At 42.3% G+C, this 21,728-nt stretch overlaps 1 protein-coding gene across 2 annotated transcripts in view; it reads right to left on the bottom strand.

Moving 5' to 3' along the window:
• WWOX (WW domain containing oxidoreductase) overlaps nucleotides 1-21,728 on the bottom strand; it is a 923,493-nt gene that overhangs the window by 759,094 nt on the left and 142,671 nt on the right. The gene's annotated exons all lie outside the window — the stretch shown is intronic.

Below are 21,728 nucleotides of genomic sequence, written 5' to 3'. Positions count from 1 at the left end.
CTGCCTAGGTTTTATTCTTGCTAATTTAGCATTCCCAAGACAAATCAGTTAAAAACGCCTTAAAAAATCATTAGCTCTCATTTATTCAACTTTTACATCAGCACGGCCCGAAGTGCGGGAAGAAACAGACTGGCAAAGTTCCGGGGGCAGCACCAGGTAGAGCTCTCCCTTCCAGCGCCCTGTGTTCCCAGCAAGACTTCATCCAGAGCCGCCTTCCACTGCCTTTCAGCCAGGACCCTCTCTCTCTCTCTCTCTCTCTCTCTCTCTCTCACTCACTCTCTCCCCCAGCTGCCGTGGTGCCTTGTGTTAACTGAGAATTTGTGAGAAAAGCAGAATCTTCCCGCTGGGTGTTAGTTTTGCATGGCAACACTCAACAATCTCAGATTGTGAGACCCCAAGGATAATTTTTTTTTCTTCGTATATTTGTCTGGATTTCTTCCCACTTGAAAAATGTGGCAACCTCCACCCAATTGATGGATACTTGGTGGTAAAATACTAGATCTGAGCAACTGGGCACTGATACAGCCTATAAATTACAGTCCAACACGGTTAGTTCAAATAAAAGGAAATTTCATCTAAGGGAACTGATATTCTGGGAATTTTCTCTCCCCGAAGGATTACATCTAGGAAAGTAAAACTTATCAAGGGAGATGTTGCAAATATATCAGGCGTCTCTCAGATATAGGGGGTCAGTATGATTGTTCTAGCAATACCCTCGTGTAAAAGAATGCATTACTGATGAAAGAGGGACAGGAAAAATATTCTTCTCCTTTGATAAAAAAACAAAATATTGCACTGTGAACACACTTGCTGTTTTCAAACGCATCATATTAAAACGACAACCATAGCTCCACAACAAAAATCAGACCAACCTAGATCCAATTGCTATGGGCTAACATTATTTTTATTGCCATAAGGCACTAGTCCTCATCAGGGCCTCTCAAACATTTCCCTCAGCCATTCATCCCACAACTCAGTAATAAATTGTATATATGTATAAGCTGTTAAAAAAAGGTAAACTCTAATAATTTGATGCACTATCTCCTGCCAACTGACCAATAGTTCAGGTTTTACCTGCCATATTAAATACAGATTTACAAGGATTTCCTTTTTTTCATTAAAAAACCCAGGCTATAATTGGAGGCAGTCATACAAAATGTCTTCAATGTAGCAGGCTTTTCAAAAAATGATGGCTTCAATTGCACAGTTAAAAAGCATTCATTAGGAATGGCTGAAGGACAAAAGAAAAAAGTTAGTTAAATCTCAGAGAAGTGTTTTCTTGAAGGGTGTCTCCAAAAGTGCTTCACTATAAACATCTCTTTTTGGATGACACAGCGAGAGACCGACAGAAACAGCTTCAGCCCAAACTTAGGGAGAACAGGCTGTGCTCCTTTCTTTGGACTTTTTAAAAATATGCCGTCAAGGGGGAGTGCTTGGCTGGCTCAAGTCAGTAGAGCATGTGATTCTTGATCTCAGGGTCATCAATTTGATCCCCACGTTGGGCACGGAGCTTACTTAAAAAATAAAATAAAATTGGGGCACCTGGGTGGCTCAGTGGGTTAAGCGTCTGACTCGATTTCAAGCTCAGGTCATGATCTCATGGTTGTGAGATCAAGCCCCACATTGGGCTCCATGATGAGCGTGGAGTCCGCTTGGGACATTTTCTCTCCCTCTCCCTCTGCCTTCCTGCCCCCCTAAAAAACAAAAATAAATAAAGAAAAATAGATTTAAAAAATAAGATCTTAAAAATATGCTGTCACTGTAACACTTCTTTTCATGCCTTTTGCAGATAATTACTACCTAACCAATCATTAAAATAAAAATAGAAAAAAATATTAGAAACCTAATTCAGTGAAATTATCAAAAACATCTGATATTTATCAAAAATCTCTAACCTTTTCTTCAAAGATGAAAACTCTGAATGACAAAGGAACTTAACTAACTCAAAATCAGAGATGGCCCTCCGGACCTGGTCTCTGCTTTGGCCCCTGTATTTTGACTGAGCCAGTTCCTGGTTAAGCCACTGGAAACAGTCCACTTCAAGCCCTTAACATACTGTAGACACACAGAGAGAAAGCAGCAATTATGTGACATCTAAGAGATGACAGCACATACTATTGCTTTGTTAAATGGTGACACAGTTCCTTCTGAACAGAGTCTCTCTCTAGACTGGGTGGATCGAAGTTGTGGATATTGTTTGTAACTCCAGAAAGAGAATTTTCTATTGACCAGGACAAAGGATTCAAAGAGAGCTTGATACCTGGTTAAAGATCATGCTTTAATCACTTGATTTAATTAACAGTTCCCTTCAACAGACATCAAGATGTAAGGAGAGTCCTATACTGCTTAGGCAATTAGAAATTATTAAGGTTCAAAAGAAAAAAAAAAAAAAAAGGAAAAGAAAAGTCCAGAAAAGCTAAACTGTCTGAAGCACCAGCATTCTTCACCAAAATGGGAGTATTTTTTTCCTTACAGAGTGCATTGCCATTTCCCACGTGTTTTCAAAATTTCATGTTGTTGTTTTGAATGCCAAGGTCAAGACTACCGTATCTTGTCGCATTAAACCACCTGATGGCTGACTCACACCCAGTGATCGGAATGACAAGGAGGAGCATGATGACCCCAGTGGGGCAGGGACATAAGAGGATGGGTGTCCAGCCTGACAAGGAGCCATAAGATAAACAGACTTTCTAACTTGGGGGGGAAAAAAAAAGTCAGGAGTAGTGGTCTTTTTTTTTCCCCCTAAATAAAGAAGAAATTAACTATGAATATCTCAAGTGGTCATGAAACTAATATACCTTTAGGATACCAGTAGAAACAGCTTAAATTTTTTTCTATAACACTCAATAGTCATATTTATGGTGGTCTCATTGGTATGGAGCATGCAGTTAATAAGAAGCTGCTCACTGATTCACTTTTTTTTTTATTTTGCTGTTCCTCTTATACTTTTAAAAGTCTGCCCAAATGTATTCCTTATAAATCATACCCAAAACACATCAATTAAGACCACAGTTATGTTTTCTTTTTTAGGAGGAGGAAAAAAAAATCAAGTTCTAGAATCCAACTTTCACGTTTTACTTAATTACAAAGACATAATGCATTATTTTTCTGTATCCACGAGAGACAGGCGGACTGCAATTTTTATTGCATGTTAAGTTTTCACTGGATCACAATATTATTAAGCTTTAAATCAGAGGATTGGTTCCTTCAGCTAAGTCTAACAATACTAGAAAGTAAAAGGAAAAAAAAAAAAAACACCTCATCTGGGGCTGTAATATTTGCTGAAAAAAATCTACTTCAAAACATTAATCAAATTTTTCGCCTACTGGGCAACCATATGGTATAGCAGCATGTGAATCTCACAAACTTGCTGATCTCCTGTAACTCGGTGCAATTAATTACGCTGGCTGCATCCATCTCTTGGATTTTCGCCTTGTGAAAAAAGTATTTATTGCAACAGCTTTTACAAAACAAGGGAATGAAAATCACAATTGATTAATGAGCTGAATGGAAATATTTCCGTTAGCAGATTTTTAAAATGAATAAGGATTAATACCATGGGTAGAAATGAACCCACGTCGAGATCTCCTTGTACTTTTTGGGCCCCCAAAAAGGTGGCAGGAGAGCGGATAGTGAAGCTGCTGAGAAGTGTAACATGCATAATTCACTAGCAGGCTTTGGATCGCAAGTAATAAAGCCTTAAACTAGTGAAGTAATAAAGAGGTTGGCTTTACAAGATACTATCCTGGGAGACAAAAAGCTTGTTCTTTGATTTGAAAACACAGATATTAAATACTCAGTGGGTGAGAAACATCACAGGCCTGACAAAGAAGGGAAGGGAAAGTGGCCCTTAGAAAAAAGCAATCTACTTTGTCCTTAGCTATTTAGGCCCAAAGACTGCTGCACATATGGTCCAATTATTGTTTTAAGACCCCTCCATAAAGCCGAGCATCTGAGAGCATGGAAGGATGGTAACACTGTCCTTACCTGCTGGCTAAAGGTACAAACAATACATAATGGCAGCATCTTTCCCCACGGGTGTGTGGCCCTCATGCATTTGCCTTTTCCTAAGCAGTCAGAACCCTTTTTGGTGCTACACCACGACTCCTGCCTTCCAGGAGCCGGTGGCTTGACAGCATGGGGGTCACAATCCTTCCCTCTGTGGGAAGTCAGAGACCCAGGGCTGGAGGGCTCCCAGACAAGCAGCAATTTGCAAATCTGTCTCTTCCCAGAACTGCTCTCGGGGCTTAAGACCACCCAAGCCAGCCAAACATCAATGACATCTTCTTCAGAGCATCCTTATTTCAGGACGCTCAGGGCCATTTTCTCTAAACAAATTGCAGAGGAGACCAGTCCCAATATTTGCCATTTGTTAAATACTTATCTGCAGAAAACAGAGCAAATGCTAACTAAACTTAAGTGGAAGGAATATATAAGTTGGAGAGATCAAATACTGTAACGCTTTCACAACGGGTAAAAGAAACCACTGCAAGGAACAAGCTTTGTCATTCAACTCTTCTGCCAACTTTTGTCTTCATGTGTCTACTGTATTTAAACATCTACCAGGAAATTCCACAAAGGGCTTATTAAGGAGAATTTATTATAATTTCACTAGTGCCTACATGACATGTGTTTCCCATGTATTTGTTTGTTGACAGTCGCCTAAAAACTGAGAGCACCCAGGAAAAGAGGAACGAATTTTTAGAAAACAAAGGATAAGTGTTATTTTTAAGTGACATTATTTCATCTCAAACAACTCATTTCAAATTTGGTCTACATGTTAACATATAAGTTTGGAAATTTTGACTCCGTGGAGAATTATGCACTTTCAAAGTAGCAAGCAGATCTAGATGGCTAAGAGATTCCAAAAGCCACCATCCAGGGGACTGAATAGATTAACTTGAAAAAACTCTTATTAGAATCATTCCAGTCAAGCATCAGAAGCACTTTATAATCAAAGACGCCACTGTTTTGAAGAAACCATCTTCCAGTGAAAAGTAGGAGGTTACCAAGAGAATGTGCTTGGCTTCTTGAAGAGGGGGAAAAAAAAAAAAAGATCTAATGGGAACTGAGTGGTCCAACTCCTTAAACCAGTGACCCTGCAACGTACAGCACTCCCCACCACCACCTCTCAGACGATCTCTAACACCTCCTACATGCAATGGTTGTTGGCTTAAAAGTTTAAAGAGCTAACAAAATGTTTTAACGAGATACAAATCTCAGAGATCATTAATCAATATGTTCAATGTTATTTGTGATAATTCATCATGACATGATATTAATGGGTTACTGTACCCTTCAGAGGTGAGATTAATGCAAATGAGCCGCCACAATTAACTTTACTGCTCCCAACTCACAGGAATGGACAGATGATTATAAATGACAACTATATGTCAATTACATTATCCAATAAAGTGAAGCTTAGAGAACAATCCATCTCCTTTTATTGCTCTTCCTTGACGTAGCTGAATTTAGCTCAACCCACTGTTGTCACAATGTAGCCATTGTTTGGGGGAGGGGTAAGGGGTTTTTCTTTTTTTTTTTTTTTTTTTTTTTTAATTTTTCAGTATCTTAAAAAGTGCTTCAAAATTGCCCATGTAAATACATTTTCTAAAGGAGGAGAGCCACGGGAAACCAGGAATAAATGTCACATTCATTCTATGTGAGTTAAAGAAAACTGTATCCATTTTCAAATTGTAGCAGCAAGGCCAGCAAGGAAACAATCTACCCAGCTGTGTATAATATATTTACTCAATTAAAAAAGGAAGACATTAGCACAGCATCCTGAAAAGGCTGGAGTTTCACTAAACAAAGTTATTAGAGGATCACAATATTGCAGTAAACAGGTCAGAAAGTGGAAAAGCACGTATGAGGCCAATGGCAGAAAGAGAGGTTAAACTTTACTTCAAGTGTAGACCTGCACGCATGGTATCAGTTAATACGCACGTACAGACCCTGCCTGCAGAGCATTCTGATGTCAAAGTCCTTCTTTCCATGGGCAGAGTGCACTTTGAGAGAAGCCATTCTTGCAGACCAGTGTATTACAGTGGAGCCTCTTAACCGCAGATTCCTTTACTGGGTAGGTGCACCCAGTAGCTTTTGAGAGTTGGCTGTTAACCCTTGGTACCCCTTTCTGCCTCACCTGAGAGGCTATACCCATGAAGCCTCCTTCCCTGGCAGATGTTGGCATATCACTGAATGCCAGCCAGCCATGCCCTTGCCTCAAGCAGGATCCACTCTGCCGGACCATGCATATTCCAGAGCGCCCTACTGGATCAGGCTGAAGCCGGTCACATCCTTCCTGACCATTTTCCACACTCTACACCATTCTCCTCCCTCTGCTTCTCCTGAAAGCACAGGCTCCCAGATGCTCCTTTTCAAAGCTATACCCAGAAAGGACTTCTTGTTTCCAGAAACATCTAAAAGTAAAATAACAAAGTAACACTGTAAAAGGTTCACAGTGGACTGTGGAAGCTATTGCTTTATCTATCCAGGATGTATTCCCATGTGTCTTCTGCTGCCAAAAGGGAGCTTATTTCTTCATGTGGTAACTGGGCCTCCCAGATTGCATGTATGGCAGGGTGTGGGATTCCAGCCTAGACTAACGAACCTCAGTCTGTGGGCCATAAATGATTCAGGGCTAGTCCCTGCCTCCAAGCCAGGCTAGTTCTGTTCTCTTGGCTTTTGTGCCAGGGACAGTTGGGGAATGGCTTCTTGCTGCCAGGGCTGGCTAACCTGGGAAAGGGCTAATCTATCAGTCACCATCTTGATCCCCACTCAAGAAAAATATTCTCTTTGAAGAATGTAATTTAGAAAAAAAATCAAAATCAAGAAGTTAAAGATGGGGCCCACATGACATATTTAAGCTCTGGGACAAGCTCGACTCTAAACCTGGGGTTGGTAAACAGACTACTGAGCCAAACCCATTTTCATACAGCCCAGGGTCTAAAAATACATTTTTAAAGGGCTGAAGAAAGAAAGAATATATTTTAACACATGAAATACTACATGAAATTCAAGTCCCAGGATCCACGAATAGTTTTATTGACACACAGCCACATCCAGTGGCTTGCCTGTAGTCCGTGCGGCTTTTCTTACTACAAAGGAAGAGGTGAGTAGCTGTGACAGAGACCACAGGGCCCACAGAGCCAAAAATATTTATTATCTGTCCTATTACAGAGAGAATTTGCTGACCCTTGCATAAAACTTTGCATTCATGAGCCAATAATGACCCTTTCCACTTAAGCTAGTTTGAATTCGGACTCTTCAGTGTGCAAGGGGACCATTCTTATTAATTAACTGAGGAATCTATTCTTATCCCTTCCCTCGAACCCAGACACCTCTGTCCACCCAGTCTGCTGGGATCCTAAAGGTAAAGAATCAATATACAGACCAATGAATTGGTTGTTTCCTACCTCATCCTTGGAAGTTACTGTATTTATTTGCTAAATGTCACCAAGTGTTGAAATGTTCATCTTAAAACACGCAAAATACATAATATCAACTGTCTCAACTGATATGAAATTCTAAGCCAAATACCGAAACATAAAGTAGATTAAAGGTGGGGAAATAAACGTTGTTTGTTTTTTTTTAATGTCCCTGAAGAACATATTGAATTTGAGAGGAAATCCCACCACTGCCAAAGCGTTCTCCCCGTTGGGGAGAGCCTGCCATGGTTAGCTGTAATAGGCTGGAACATTCTAGTCTCGGCTCAAGAAACTCAGGTGCCTGGTGAAAACACAGTGTGATTTTGATGACTTTTACAGAATATGGCCAAGAGAGGAAATGCAGTCATTCCCTTCATTTTTGGTTTCCTGTGTTCCATCAAGGAGATAGTTGCAGGTTTAAGTTTCGCTTCCCTTCTCCCCTACATACTCACCTTTGTCTCAGGACAGGAGATCGTCATGAAAACAGAGTCATGCTGCCTCCCCTGATCCATTAGCTCAGGGTTGTTGGGAAGGTTAGCAAAAAAGCGCCAAGCTATTTTCTTTTGTGAGGACTTAAGGGTCCTCACTTTTATTTTAGTGACATGAAGACAACTTCTGTTTCTTACTGTAACGAATCTGCTACACTAGATTCTAATAGCTCTATTACATTTTCCATACATTCTCCTGGCATGGGGTATAAACGGGCAAGACAGCACTGGATAAATCATGGCCGGCAGCAAAGACATTTTCTCTAGGGAATGAAGGCTTCCATTTAGCATCTTAACTCACTCCCTTCTTTTGGAAACACCCTGTCACAAATGAGTCTCTCAAACTGAAGAAATTGAAATTGATTTCTTAGGGTAATAATTAACCTCAGAAAATAACTATGAAAGGTTGCTTATTAATTATTTTTCATAATATACTTTGGGAATATTTCTTTTTTCATAAAAGATGGAGACAAAAGTAGACACATTTTATGATCATATAAAATGTTATTGGATTCATATGTTATAGGAGAATGAAACTCACTTAATTTGCAAAATACTCAGTATGAGAGGGAAGGATCCCCCCTCTACACACACACACACACACACACACACACACACACAGCTTTCTCAAGACCCTTAAATATATCTTTTTAAAACAACACAATCTTTCTGTTCCTGATTTTTGAACACATAACTGCAGTAGAGTTTTTAATACATTGTTGTTATTTAAATCTTCCACCGCTTTCTGCTTATTCAAAACGAAAGTATTTCTCATCAGAATAGCAGTGTACAGGGAACTGCAGTGACACCCTCGGTCTTTCTTGAGAACAGGAGGAGCTGTCACTCAGAAACTTGTTACTATCCCAAGTAATGAAAAGACACGGGAACTAGTGTCCCTCGCATGATACTACAGAGATGGACTTGTGCCTTGCAAGCAATTCAATACACACACACACACCCCCCGAATCTACAAGACGACTCTTTTTTCCTTTAGTCACCTGAAAAGTCCTCCAATGTAGTCACAAACTAGTCAAGGTACAAGTTAAATCACATAATAGACATTGCTGCAGGTACCACACGTCTGTTGGGTCACCAAGGGAGAACTGCCAGCATTAACAGACTAAGAAATGCCCCCCCCCCCAAAGAAGATGCCAGAAATAAGATTACTCAAGGTGTTTTATTTTTCCTTTCCTTTGGTGGCTGAAAACATTTTTCTGTGCTATTCTGGTGGAGGGGGTATTTTGTTTTAAGAGACAAACAAACAAAAATAAAAACAACTGTGTGGAATCGAGTTATGTGAACAACACGGAACTGTTTCTTGAAGCATTCCAAATACACATTTTTGCTAATTAATTAACAAATTCAAGCTGGTTAAATAAAACCTTCTTCCAACACCTCCTATTTAATTGCAGTTTGGCACCAACAAATATATATCAAAATTATAGTATTTCCCCTGACAGGAAGCTCCTTCCTTCCACACACTATTATGACTCTCTGCAGAGTAAGCCAGATTTGCTGACAACCTTGAACACTGCTACAACAATATTACTATACTTGGCAAAGAAGTGCCCTTGCGGCGAGAGAAAAGCTGTAATTTTGACTGTCACTTCGCATTACACTAGATATTATTTCACTGTAGACACATGCACACACTCACAAACTCTTAATAGACTACAGTTTTCGCGCTGCCTGCCTTTCCAATATAAATGGCAATATAATACCAGCGAACCGCCAATGGGATCCCAGCGAGAAACAAATGTTTTGCATTATGGAAACATCGTCGGAGGATGCCTTTAAAGGCATATTTCATTCCTTTGTCCCCTACTCATGCCGCTTACACCCCAGCATCAACTTCGTAAGCTAATTGCTTTGATTATCAAAAGAATTTCACTTTTTTTTTTTTATCCCTGTAAAGGACAAGGTTATCATCAACAAATTCTATGCTTGAAAATGCCCATGATATGTGGCCAAGGCGGTACCACATGATTCTTAATATGCTGGACACTCTTCAAGTCTAATGCCCGATTTGGAGAATTTCCAGATTGCAAAATCTATCCTTCTCATGCATATATTCTGCTTTTCTGTTGGCAAGGAGGAGTCTGTGAAGCGGCAGTGGCCACAAGCCATGTCACTGCTAAACCAAACTGGCAAGCACAAAACAGCCCCACAAATCCCGCACAATGTACATGCTGTCCCTAGCAGAGAGCAGAACCTGTCTCCGCAGAGAACTGAATGCAACATATGCTTCCTCCTTACCAAGCTCACACTGAAGCAGATTGGGCCAGCTTCCCTACTGTGTCCTCCCTCCACCCCTGGCTTTGATTTACAAGATGGTATGTTAATATTCCCTCTATTTGTCCAGGGCAAGGAATTCTGTGATGTCAGTAGGAGCTCCAAATGGAGAACTCCCCAGAATCCAGAGCAGAGGTCAGGAGGATTGAACGCGTGGGTGGAAGAATCTGCAACTTGCCGCAAGGAGAGATGCTAGACGTGGCAGTGGGAGGGGCGTGGAGCCTGACATCACCTTTGAGTGAAGAGTCCGTCCCTCACACACGCCTGGTAGGAGAGCCACAGGATGCTTGAGAAACCAGGCTCTCCAACAAGAAGACAGGAGCTTCATTTTCTACTTAATCTCCACAATCTGCCCCCACCTCACTTTTTTTTTTTCTGCCTTCAAATTGGTATTTCAAAATATTTAAAGAAGACTTAAACTCATTTCACTGAATTAAGGGGAAGCAACAGCAAACTGTTTGCCCTCCATTAAGAGAATGCATCCAAAACTTCACCGTGTCTGCTGACCACACCAAATTTAACAAGGTTCGCAAATGAACTGGAGTAAGTTTCCCACAGTGACACATTAATAATAAGTTCCTTATCCCATCTATCCCAAGCCATGAATATGTAATGTTATAAAATGAGTCCTTTTCACACAACAGAACCTCAGACGTGAATAAATAAAAACTATCCATCACAAGCCTGTGAAAAATTAATGAGAGTTCGGAGACGCAAGGAAGAATGGGGACCAAGGAGAGATGGCCCAGTTCATAAAAGCCTCCCTAACTTTCGGATGGCAAATATGCTCACCCCTGCCCCTCGCGCACTGGCAGGTGAGGGTGAGGGACGACAGTGATGGTACTTCCCCTCCGCTGGGGTCTACTCACCATCTGGAGGTGGCGACTCCAGCACGCCACCACCGAGGTCACGGCCACACACGCTCGACTTCCAGTATTCTGTGATCCCAACCACGGTGGCAGGGCCGGGGCTTCTTTATTTAACTATTTGTAATTCATGACTGACCTGTTTCCAGAAGGATCTGATGTTGCTCACGGCCGTTGGGAGAATTGGAAAGGAGTTGGCTGCTGTAGACCCAGCTAAACCTCGGGAGACTGGGTAAGTTCCTGATGTGTCCATCACTCCCCCAAGTTGCGAGGGACAAACGGCACTTGATGAAGTGGCACGTGTCACTTCTGTTGTAATTTGCAGCACCATCAATGCCTCTCGCTGGCAGCGTGCTCCAGGCCAGGGCTGTGCTGGGGCTATGCACGGAAGAGCTCAAAATCCCTCTCAGGGGCGCCTGGGTGGCACAGCGGTTAGGCGTCTGCCTTCGGCTCAGGGAGTGATCCCAGCGTTATGGGATCGAGCCCCACATCAGGCTCCTCCGCTGGGAGCCTGCTTCTTCCTCTCCCACTCCCCCTGCTTGTGTTCCCTCTCTCGCTGGCTGTCTCTATCTCTGTCGAATAAATAAATAAAATCTTAAAAAAAAAAAAAATCCCTCTCAGTCTTACTCCATTGGACAGATGGGGAGACTGAGTCTCGGGATGAGCAAACTAAACTGCCCTGAAGTCTGAGAGCTGGTGGGGATCAGAGCCAAAAAAGGTAGGGGGGGGGTTCCCAGCTGGGGCTACTCGTTACCACTCACGCGACGGCGGGCACTGATACTGCCTCTATAACCTCTGACACCCATTAAAGGACCTTGGCTGAGCAAACCACTGGGGTGAATGCCTTTTTCTCTGGATTTTTCTGGAGCTGGAAGTGTTGTATTGAGGGATAATCACCATAAGGAAGATTCCGAAATGAGCCAATCAGAGTGATCCTGTTGACCCCTCCAAACACTGTTCTTCCACCTCCCCCTCCACAGAAGGGATAGCACGTATGTGGTTCACGCCAGCATTAGTTGGAGCACACCGTGCTGTTTTGTTTTTAACTCTGTGCTTTTGCCTGGGCGAGTCCCTCACCACTCTCCCCACCTGCCTAAATCACTCATCCTTGGAGATGCGGTTTTGCCTCGATGACCTCTGGTGTGGCAAAAGAGGCCCTCCCCCATTCCACCAAAGCACTCAACCAACTCCTCCAGGGAAGTCAGAGGCTGCAGGTGATGTATATGGGCCAGCCAGGTGATGTCCATGAGGAAAGAAGGCCAGATGTGACATCACAGGAACCGGTGGGAGGGAGCTGACCTGGGGCACACACCCCCTGTCCATCCAACTCAGACAGCCACTGTGCTGGGCGAGGCACGGGCTGCTCCTGCAGAACACGGGGCGAGGGTTCCTAGATCTGCCACTTTTTTTTTTTTTTTGAAGGACACCAAGAATCGAGGTTTTGAGTAAACTTTCCCCATTTCAAGAAAGAAAGTGTAGGGGCCAAAGAAAATATGTTTACAGGTTGGATTCAGCCATGTTGTAGATCTATACTCATATCTTATTTTAATGCTCGAGGCTCCTTAGGGAACACTGTGTCAGCCACACCTAGGAAAGGGGCTGCCACATGGGGGGCTCTCACTGCTTGCCAAACTGGATTGGTTCACATGATCACATGCAACTGATGAACCAGAAGCACAGAAAATTAATAAAACCAAAAACAGGCCAGAAAGGGGGGAAAGTTGTCTGACTAGCGTTCAGAATTTTACTTTTAATCACCGCAGCCAGTGAGGAAGGGAAAAGGAATTTTTGTTTGTCTTCCCAAAAGAGAATGCCCAAGGTGGGCCCAGGTCCAGAGCAGAACTGCTCCAGTGGTCCTAGGGCGCCGATCCAGGGAAGGAAAACAGTGATGAGCAGGTCAAACAAGCAGACAGGAAGTTATCAGGCGGAGAGCTTAGCAGTTAAACTCCGGAGTCCAATACACCAGGAAGGACAAAGAACCTGAAGTCAAAACACAGGACTAAGCTAGAGAGTAATCAACCACTTGTCTCAGAGGCACAGGGATTCAACACTCTTACTCTGATCAGCAACACTAAATACCTGATGAAACAAGATCTGCTTCTGCCAAAATCCTACGGGGCACAGGAACACAGAAAAGGGACAGGTCAAGGAAGATGTGAACTGCATACCAGATGAGTTATTAAATGATATGAACAAAATAAGTTATGAAATTTGCAAAAAGAGGGGGAGCCAATATGAAATCTGACTTCAAGGGAGTTTATAAACCAGTAGGGGGAATCAAGATGAGTTCAGAAAATATTATAATACACTTTTTGAAGTGATAAATGCACCAAAGACAGAAAAAGTGTTCGGAGAGTAGGAAGGGGCCATGGTAACCCTAAGCAGGTGCAATCCTGAAACATAATGGTTTCAAAGTGCGGGTAGGAGTTAGACTTGAAGAGACAGGAGGATGGTAGGTGGAGGGGTACAAACAGGGAGTCTGTTCCCAGCAGAAGGAACAGTAGGAAAGGAACAGAAGCATGACATCCTCAGGGAGGCCGGGATTTGACTCCAGTTCAGCTGAAACACGGGGTAGAGTGGGAGAGTTAGGTGGGGTGTTTGGAAGGGATTTGCTTGTAATTTGAAAATAAGCAATTTTCAAGTCAAGCAGATCACCTCAGTCAAATGTGGGGTTCTTCAGGCCAAGTGTTCCAATATGATCATGCCAGGCCAAACTCCATCCCACCCACACCCGAGAGCCAGATCTAAATCTAAATGCCAATCGGTCACTTCCACTTGGATGCCCCACAGGAGCCCTGAATTCCACACAGCTACAATGGACTCCTCTTGTTCCCACCACATCCACTCCTTCTCCCATATCCCATATCAGGGATGGTTCCACCATGCACCCCACGGTCCACAACAGACTAGCCTTCGTCCTTCCTTCTCCACAGGCCTCACCTAACACCCCTTACAGTTGTTGACCCAACTGTGCTGATTTCACCCCCTCCTACCTCTCAAACCTGTCTCCTCCACCCTGGACTCACCTCAACCACATTTGTTCAGAAAACTGGCCACTTCTTGCCTGGGTGACCTGAATCATCCCCCAGCACACCTCTCTACCCTCGTTCCTCACACAGCTGCCAGAATGGACGCCTGCAAGGCAGGTCCGATAATTTCACAATTGTGCTCTAAATTCCTTCTGCACCTTCTATGAATGCAGTAAATGTTTACTGAATGAATGAATTCTCCAAAAACATGCTATTCTCTGTCTGGCCCAGTGGAGGTCAGGCTCACATGGAAACGCACTTCTGGGCAGCACTGGTCAATGCACAAAGTGGGTTATTCTGAATTCCATACGATCTTTAAACACTGCTCGCTCCGGAAAAACTTGGGAGGGGCAGTTGTAAGGGGAATAAAGTGGGAGAAGACAGCTGGGACCAATTCAGGGAAGAGTTAGAGGCCAGAAAGTTTGCACTTGACTGTTACCCAAAGGGACCTCATTAATGGTGTTTTGTTTTGTTTTGTTTTTTCATATGGATGCAACCAGACCTCTACTATAGGAAGGCAAAGGTCAGCATGAGAAGAATGGATTTCAGAGGGGATATTGGGAGGTGGAGAGATAACTCGACATTCTGTCACTGACAGAAGTGTGACAAAATGCCCAGAATCAGAGTGGCGATGACGGAGAGGTGGATGGAAGAGATTACCAAGGAGAAAACGTCTACAGTCAATGACCATGTACTGAGTGCCTCTGAATTTGAGCTGGAGCCCTGATGACAAACACTCAACCCTTCAATGTTCCTGCTGCTGAGGACATCACCTTGTGGAAGTGGACAACTGTAAATCATGCCGCCTATTTCTCACTGATCCAACCTTTCTAACTGTATGTAGTGTAGTGAAGAAAAACAGCATTACCCTAATCGTACTTTAGCATCGTTACTGTAGTTGCTATTATGAACAACTGCAAGTCGGGGACATTTCTCACCCCCCATTTCAGGTAGTTGGTGCTTTCCATGACCGCCTCATTTCATCTGCAGGAAGTCTGCACTTATTCTGCTGCCAAAGAGGTGCTATTATTACCCATTGTGAAGGATTAAAGATGGCCGCAATTCTTTGACACTTCTACCTCAGAAAGTGGTGTCTTTTCCCCTTCAATCGAGTGGGCTTTGTGGCTGCTGTGACCACAGAAACAATCTCATGCCAATCTCCAGGCCCAGGCCTTAAGAAACTAACAGCTTCCAAATGTCCTTCAGAGTATTTTCTCTGGAAGCCCTGAGCCACAACCTAAGAAATCTGCCTCCACTAAGACTGCCATGTTGCAGGGGCCATGTGTAGGTGCACTAGGCAAGAGGCCCAGTTGAGCCCAGCGTCCTAATCATCCCTGTGAAGGTGCCACACATACGAGTGACCACTCTAGACCAGATGAATGGCAGTCCAGCTCATCTACCAACAAAGCACCAGCGAGTGACTCCCATTGATGCCACAGGAATACAAGATTCATCCAGCCGAGCCCTACCTAAATTCCTAATTCACAGAAATCGCCAGACAAAACAAAATGGTTGTTGCTTTAAGATTCAAAGTTTGGGGGTAATTTGTTATGTAGAAATAAAGAAATTGGAATACCTCCTTTAACAGATAACCTACCTGTGACTCCAAAAGTTTGACTGACTCACCTATGGTCTCCTGGCTGGGAAGCTATGCACAGCCTGGATGAGAACTTCACTCTACCTGACCCAGATATGCACAATGTTAATTATATAATCCCCGAGAAAAAAATCATGCCAGACAAGAGCAGTGGAGTAATAAAACTCCCCAAGCTCTTTGGATTGTGTGCTCACAAAATGCCTTACCAGTCCTCCTATGATTAACCTGGGAGATATGGTTAAGGCTGGATGACCCTAAGCCACTTCCCTACTCTACCCTGCTCTTTTCTCTCCAGGCAGAGCCTTCACATGACTATTTTCACTCACTGAAAGAGTAAGCTCCATAATGATCAAGAAGTAAAGGTAAATCTGAGGACAAGAGAGGACCCACTCATCCCAAAGCCTCCCCCTCACTGGGGCAAACAAACACTGAACTCCCATCACCCTAGAAAGAAAACAAGAAAAAGGGACATTTAATTGAATCACTTACTACATGGGCTCTCTGCCTACATCTAGATTTTGAAGAATTAAGAACTGTAAAATCCCATGATTGGCTCCCAGGATCTTTCAAGACTTCCAATAATATTCAAATGCAAAAGCAACCCAGGATAAATACAGGCATAAATATGGGCATGTTTCTAGGATATAACAATGTGAAACTTCAGCAATTTGTGGTTTCAATGAACGAGACGCTAGAAGCAAAAGTGAGTTTACATGGGCTTGTAATTTCCTCTGACAAGATACATGCACTCATTCCTTCAACCTAAGCAAAATTCCCAAGACTAAAACAGATTTGAAAGTCAGGTGGACGAGAAGACCATCTGGGATGAGATATCGCATAAAATCATCAAAAGTATTTTTTTTAAACAGAAGTCAAAATGACATAGAACAGCATCCACAGACCTATTCTCAGTTACCTAGAAAATGGGATTTAAAGTAATTGGCCTAATATTGGTGTACTTCCAGAGTTCTATGAAATAAAATAAAAATCATCTTTTGTTTCGAGATTACCCCAGATTAAACAAACAACAAAAAAGTTGAAACCACTAGAGACTGGTAAAATTGTAAGATGATGGGGCCTTTCAGACCAACTGTGTCACCCAAACAAAAACAAGGAATTTGAAAGTGAACCTGTTTAAGTCTCCAAGGAAAAGATACGCTACCTTTTCATTTCTGGCTCTTTCATGATGGATCGAGGAGTATGGAGCACTTTAAGACTCCTCTTTGGTTGGCTTTTATGCCCCATTTTAGCAGATACATCATATTTAAAGGGGCCAAAGTATCTAAAGACCAGACAAATGTCCAAAAAAATACACAGGCCCATCAAGATAAAGGAAATGATTTATAACCAACATGAAATGTTAATTTTTAAAAGCTATGAAGTATTACTGCTAGTCACTTTGAAAATGGGCCAAAATAATGGCTGCATTTGCCATAGAATAAGCTGTAAAAAGAGTATCAGCTTTGGGGCCAGACAGACTAGGGTGTGAGTCTCAACACAATTTTGGGTAAGGCCTGAAGCTCACAGAGTTTCCATTTCTTCACCTGCCAAACGGAAGCCCACCGCAGAGGGATAAAAGGGCCTGGGATGGCACCTCATAGTAAGAACTCCATGTTTTGAGTATCCATCATAGTGAGGAAACAGAGTGTTAAGAACATGGGCTTCACAGCCTGGCAGCACGGGCTCTAAAGAATTTGCTCTATTTATCAGCTCTGCGACGCTGCGTAAGTTAACCGGTCTCTCAGTGTCTCCTTTTCTCTCTGACAGTAATAAAGGCACTCTTGTACTGACCTGTAGGAAGGCAATGGTAGCACATACCTCACGGAACAGCTGTGAGAGTGAAGGGCACTTGTGTGTGTAAAGTGCATATAATTAACAGTATTGTAGTGTTTGCTGTTATTAATGCTGTACCTACTATGTATTAGATACTGTACTAATAGCTTTCTCTGTATCAGGGGTCAGCAAATGTTTCCTGCAGCAGGCTAGTAAATACCTTAGTAAAGATTTCAGTTTGGGAACATATATGGTCTCTGTCACATAGTCTTTGTTTTTTTTTTTTTATTTTTTATGGGTCACAAAAAAACATAAAAATATGGGCTGCATTTATTAGCAAGCAGGACAGAGTTTGTTCAGGCCTAGCTCTTTATCATCTCTGTTACTGACTCTGTAATTTTCAAAATGTGAAGGGTCTAAGATTTCACCCTACAGGTAAGGTAAGGAGCTAGCTGCCAAGTTTTGTGAGAGCTAGTAAAATACGCGAGACTCCAGGGTCAGATACAAAGTACTTGTTGCTTACAACACTGCAAACAGTGCAAAGTTCATGTGTACCTCAGCTCCAGCCACCTCTGCCCCCAGTCCCACAGGGTGATGCATAACAGCCTAGGTGGATGCTGTACTCTTAGTGCTTTTGAGTCACAGCTAAGAGACAGTGAACCAAGGAATCCAAATATTTCATCAAGCAAATCAACCTAAACTCTGTCCTGGAGGAAGACATTACCTTTATCATACTGGATAGTAAACAACCCTCCCCTACGCTCCTCTTGGAAACACTATCACTATCTTCCCATGTTCTTTGCTCTACAGAACTCCTTGAAATCCCTTGCATATTCCAAGATGTGCAAAACCAGGAGAGACCACGGGTGCCTGGGTAGCTCAGTCAGTTGAGCATCTGACTCTTGATTTCAGCTCAGGTCACTATCTTGAGGTCATGAGATGAAGCCCCGCATCGGGTTCTGCACTGAGCGTGGGGTCGGCTTGAGATGCTCTCTCTCCCTCTCTGCCCCTCCCCCTGCTCATGCTCTCTAAATAAGTAAATACATACATACATACATACATACATACATAAAATCTAAGGGAAAACAAAACAAAACAAAACAGGAGAAACCAGGTGAATCCCATCTCCGAACAATGCAAAAGAAAAGGCCAAAGTTAAACATGACCTTAACCTAAAGATCCTTTCTTTGAACTAATCAAGCAGATTCCTACTTTTTAAAAAGTGCTCATAAAAAGGAAATTGGCAATTTCAAGGCTCATGCCACACTGAGACTAACAGATCTGTGACATCATACACATCATTTTTGCTGAAAAGGTGCCTTTAGTTAAAAACAGAAACCAATTTGTAAATGTGAATTAAATGCACAGTCCACAAAAAAAAATATCTGGTGAAAGGGAAAAAAAATTCTTACATGTAGATATAAATGTTTCCTGACAGACGTAAATGAAAACTAATACGGTGACATTTTTCAAATTAGCCATTGGAAAACACTGTGTGTGTGTGTGTGTGTGTGTGTGTGTGTGCTTTAAACAGCCTAAGCATTTTTCAGTGACGTTGGTCTAGGAAAGTATTTATGAAAAGGATAATAAATAATTAATTCTACTGGCTAGGAGCTGCAATTCCTTTCTGTTTCAACAATATACACTGAAATGCTGTTTAAATTATAGGAGCAAATTGATTCAAAAGGCTTCCATTAGTGAGCTGGCAAACAGGTCTGAAGCTGGCTAATAAATTTTAGATAAAGATATAGCCTTTGATGAGGATGGCAACGCCAGAGTGCTGATCCCCGAGTCACCAGTTTGTTAAATCGGTGGCTAAAGTCTAGATTTCTCCCTGTCTCATAACTCACTGTGTTAAGCATCGGCAGAGTCAAATCAGAGCGCCTGCTGTGTGCGCAGCGGCTGCTTACAGGGCTGGGAATAACATATGATCCGGCTTTTCTTTAGTGTCCCTTTCCGAGTCTCTGTTCTATCAGGTTTTCCAGTACATTAATCAAGGATAATTAGGCCCACCTGTGACATAAAAATTTCCACCTGTGATATGCCGTGCAGCATAAAGTCATGTTGGAGATAACTATTAAGAAAACTCCTTAATCAAAATCAAGAAAATATGCACAAAGCTCTTAATTCCATTTGGACACATGTCCTTTTAGCTGATTATGACCTGCTGGTCTAGGTTATGGAATATTATGCAGCTATTAAAAAGAATAAGTCAAAGCTGTATTTACTGGCTGGAAGGTAGACCATGTATACTATCTAGGGATGGTGAAGTATGCATCCACTTACTTTAGGGAAAGAGAATAAAATCTTCTGCACGCGTAATGCACATTTTAACATGAATAAAGATGTACAAGAATACATCAGCTATTAACTATGGTTGCCAGGGAGGGGGTGGATCAGAGGGAGAAGTAAAGATTGTATTTATGTCACCATTATATATGTACTTTAAAAAAAAAACGTAAAAAAGGGGAGTTTAAGTTCCCCTTTACACAGCTCTATAATTTTTAAAAACTGTTCAAATAAGCATGCATTTCTTTGATAATTGAAAAAATAATACCAAAGAAAATCATAAAATAGGCAAGCTACTTATTCTCTTAATTAATTTCCACCTGCCTCCTTTGGGGAAACTTCTCAAGGGCTGGTCTATCTTTCTATCCATCCCCCCTTCCACCCTCGTAATCAACCAACCAGTCCTAGAAAATGGTGGGCTAGGAGTATACAGTTTGAGAATCATCTAGACCTGGAAGGAAATGCTGGCTCCACTGGCTTGCTCGCCATCTGGCTTTGAGCCATGCTCTTCATCTCCTCTGACTGTAAAACTATTGCAAGAACAACAGTGAGAGCATGCAGCAGGATCTCAGTATGGCTACTTCTGAGCAGAATAAGCCACGTTGGGCCATCATGGTGAACCAGGCTGATAACAGTGAAACACATGACAGGGAATCGGTTGCAAAGGAATTCAAATTTATAAAGTCTCAAGTTTGTTCCACTTGAGAGCTTTTTTTTTTTTTTTTTTTTTTTTTTTTTTTTTTTTTAAGGAATACCACATTTTTCTTTGCTTCATTACATAAAGTCATTTGTGAGTTGGAGCTTTTGTGTGGTATTCCAACCTCAGCCCAACCATGGGAAAGGCAGAATTTACAGATGAAAATCCCAGAGCACTTTTCCTGACTGCACAGGAATTTGAAGCAGCTCAGGTGAGTAGGATAAGGACCTCCCAGGATCAGTCTCTGGAAGAGAATACGGCCAGCTGGTCTGCTCCTCTTCTTCATGGGCTTGACTCACATGGCTGGGTTTCACTGCCAGGGACTGTGCATTCCTCGGGGGCTCAGTACTCACAGGGCCCTACAAATGGTGCCCCCAGCTGGGCAGAGATAATGCATTCCCCTCCTACTGCCTTCAGGAAGACTCATCAAAGTTACTGACACTTAACACTCACTTTCAAATTTTAATGGGCTACAAAATAAAATATCCAGATTGTGTAAACGGAGAAAATGAAGTGAAAAGTTAGAGTTATCCATTTTTAATTAAGTTCTTAATTATATAACAACAAAACAAGCAATTAATTTCCGCGTGGCTACATTAACCACTCCACACTTAAGTGAGGCAGAACAACTAAGTAGTATGCTCTCTTCTGGCTTAGATAAACATAAGATACAAAATTACATGTGTGTGCATGAGAGAGGGAGGGCGAAGGGAGAGAGAGTGAGAAACGGATGGATGAAGGGCAATAATAACTTGCGTTCATCCAGCACGTATTATGTGCCAAGTGATGCTCAAAGCAATGTGTCTAGCTACACTTAATCTTCCTACAGTGAATCCTCACACAACCCAGGGCTGTGGGTACTCTGTTACTTCCACGTGACTGAGAAGTAATCTGGAAAAGAGACAAATCAAGGAACTCACCCAAGTTCCTGCAACTAGCCAGTGCAGAGCGAGGAGTGGACTCATGGTCTAGCTCCAACAGCCTTCTGGTGACTGCTACGCTAGCCTGCCTTCACAGAAAAGCAACAGGAAAGGGAACAAGGGCAGATGTGGGAAACCACAGGAGGGGCCACCAAACTTTCTGCAAAGAGCCAGATAGTAGGTATGTTAGGAGCTTTATGGGCCACATGGTCTCTGCCCCAACCACTTAATTCTGCCATCATGGTGCAAAGACAGCCACAGGTAACATATGAACAAAGGAGTACGGGGCTGTGTTCTAATAAAACTTTATTTACAAACACTGAAATTTGATTTTCATATAATTTTCAAAC

This window comes from Ursus maritimus, unplaced genomic scaffold (assembly GCF_017311325.1).
Source record: "Ursus maritimus isolate PB19 unplaced genomic scaffold, ASM1731132v1 scaffold_19, whole genome shotgun sequence".
NCBI classification, from domain to species: domain Eukaryota; kingdom Metazoa; phylum Chordata; class Mammalia; order Carnivora; family Ursidae; genus Ursus; species Ursus maritimus.
Note: the sequence above shows the minus strand (reverse complement) of the source record. Positions and strands in the feature narration are given on the sequence as shown.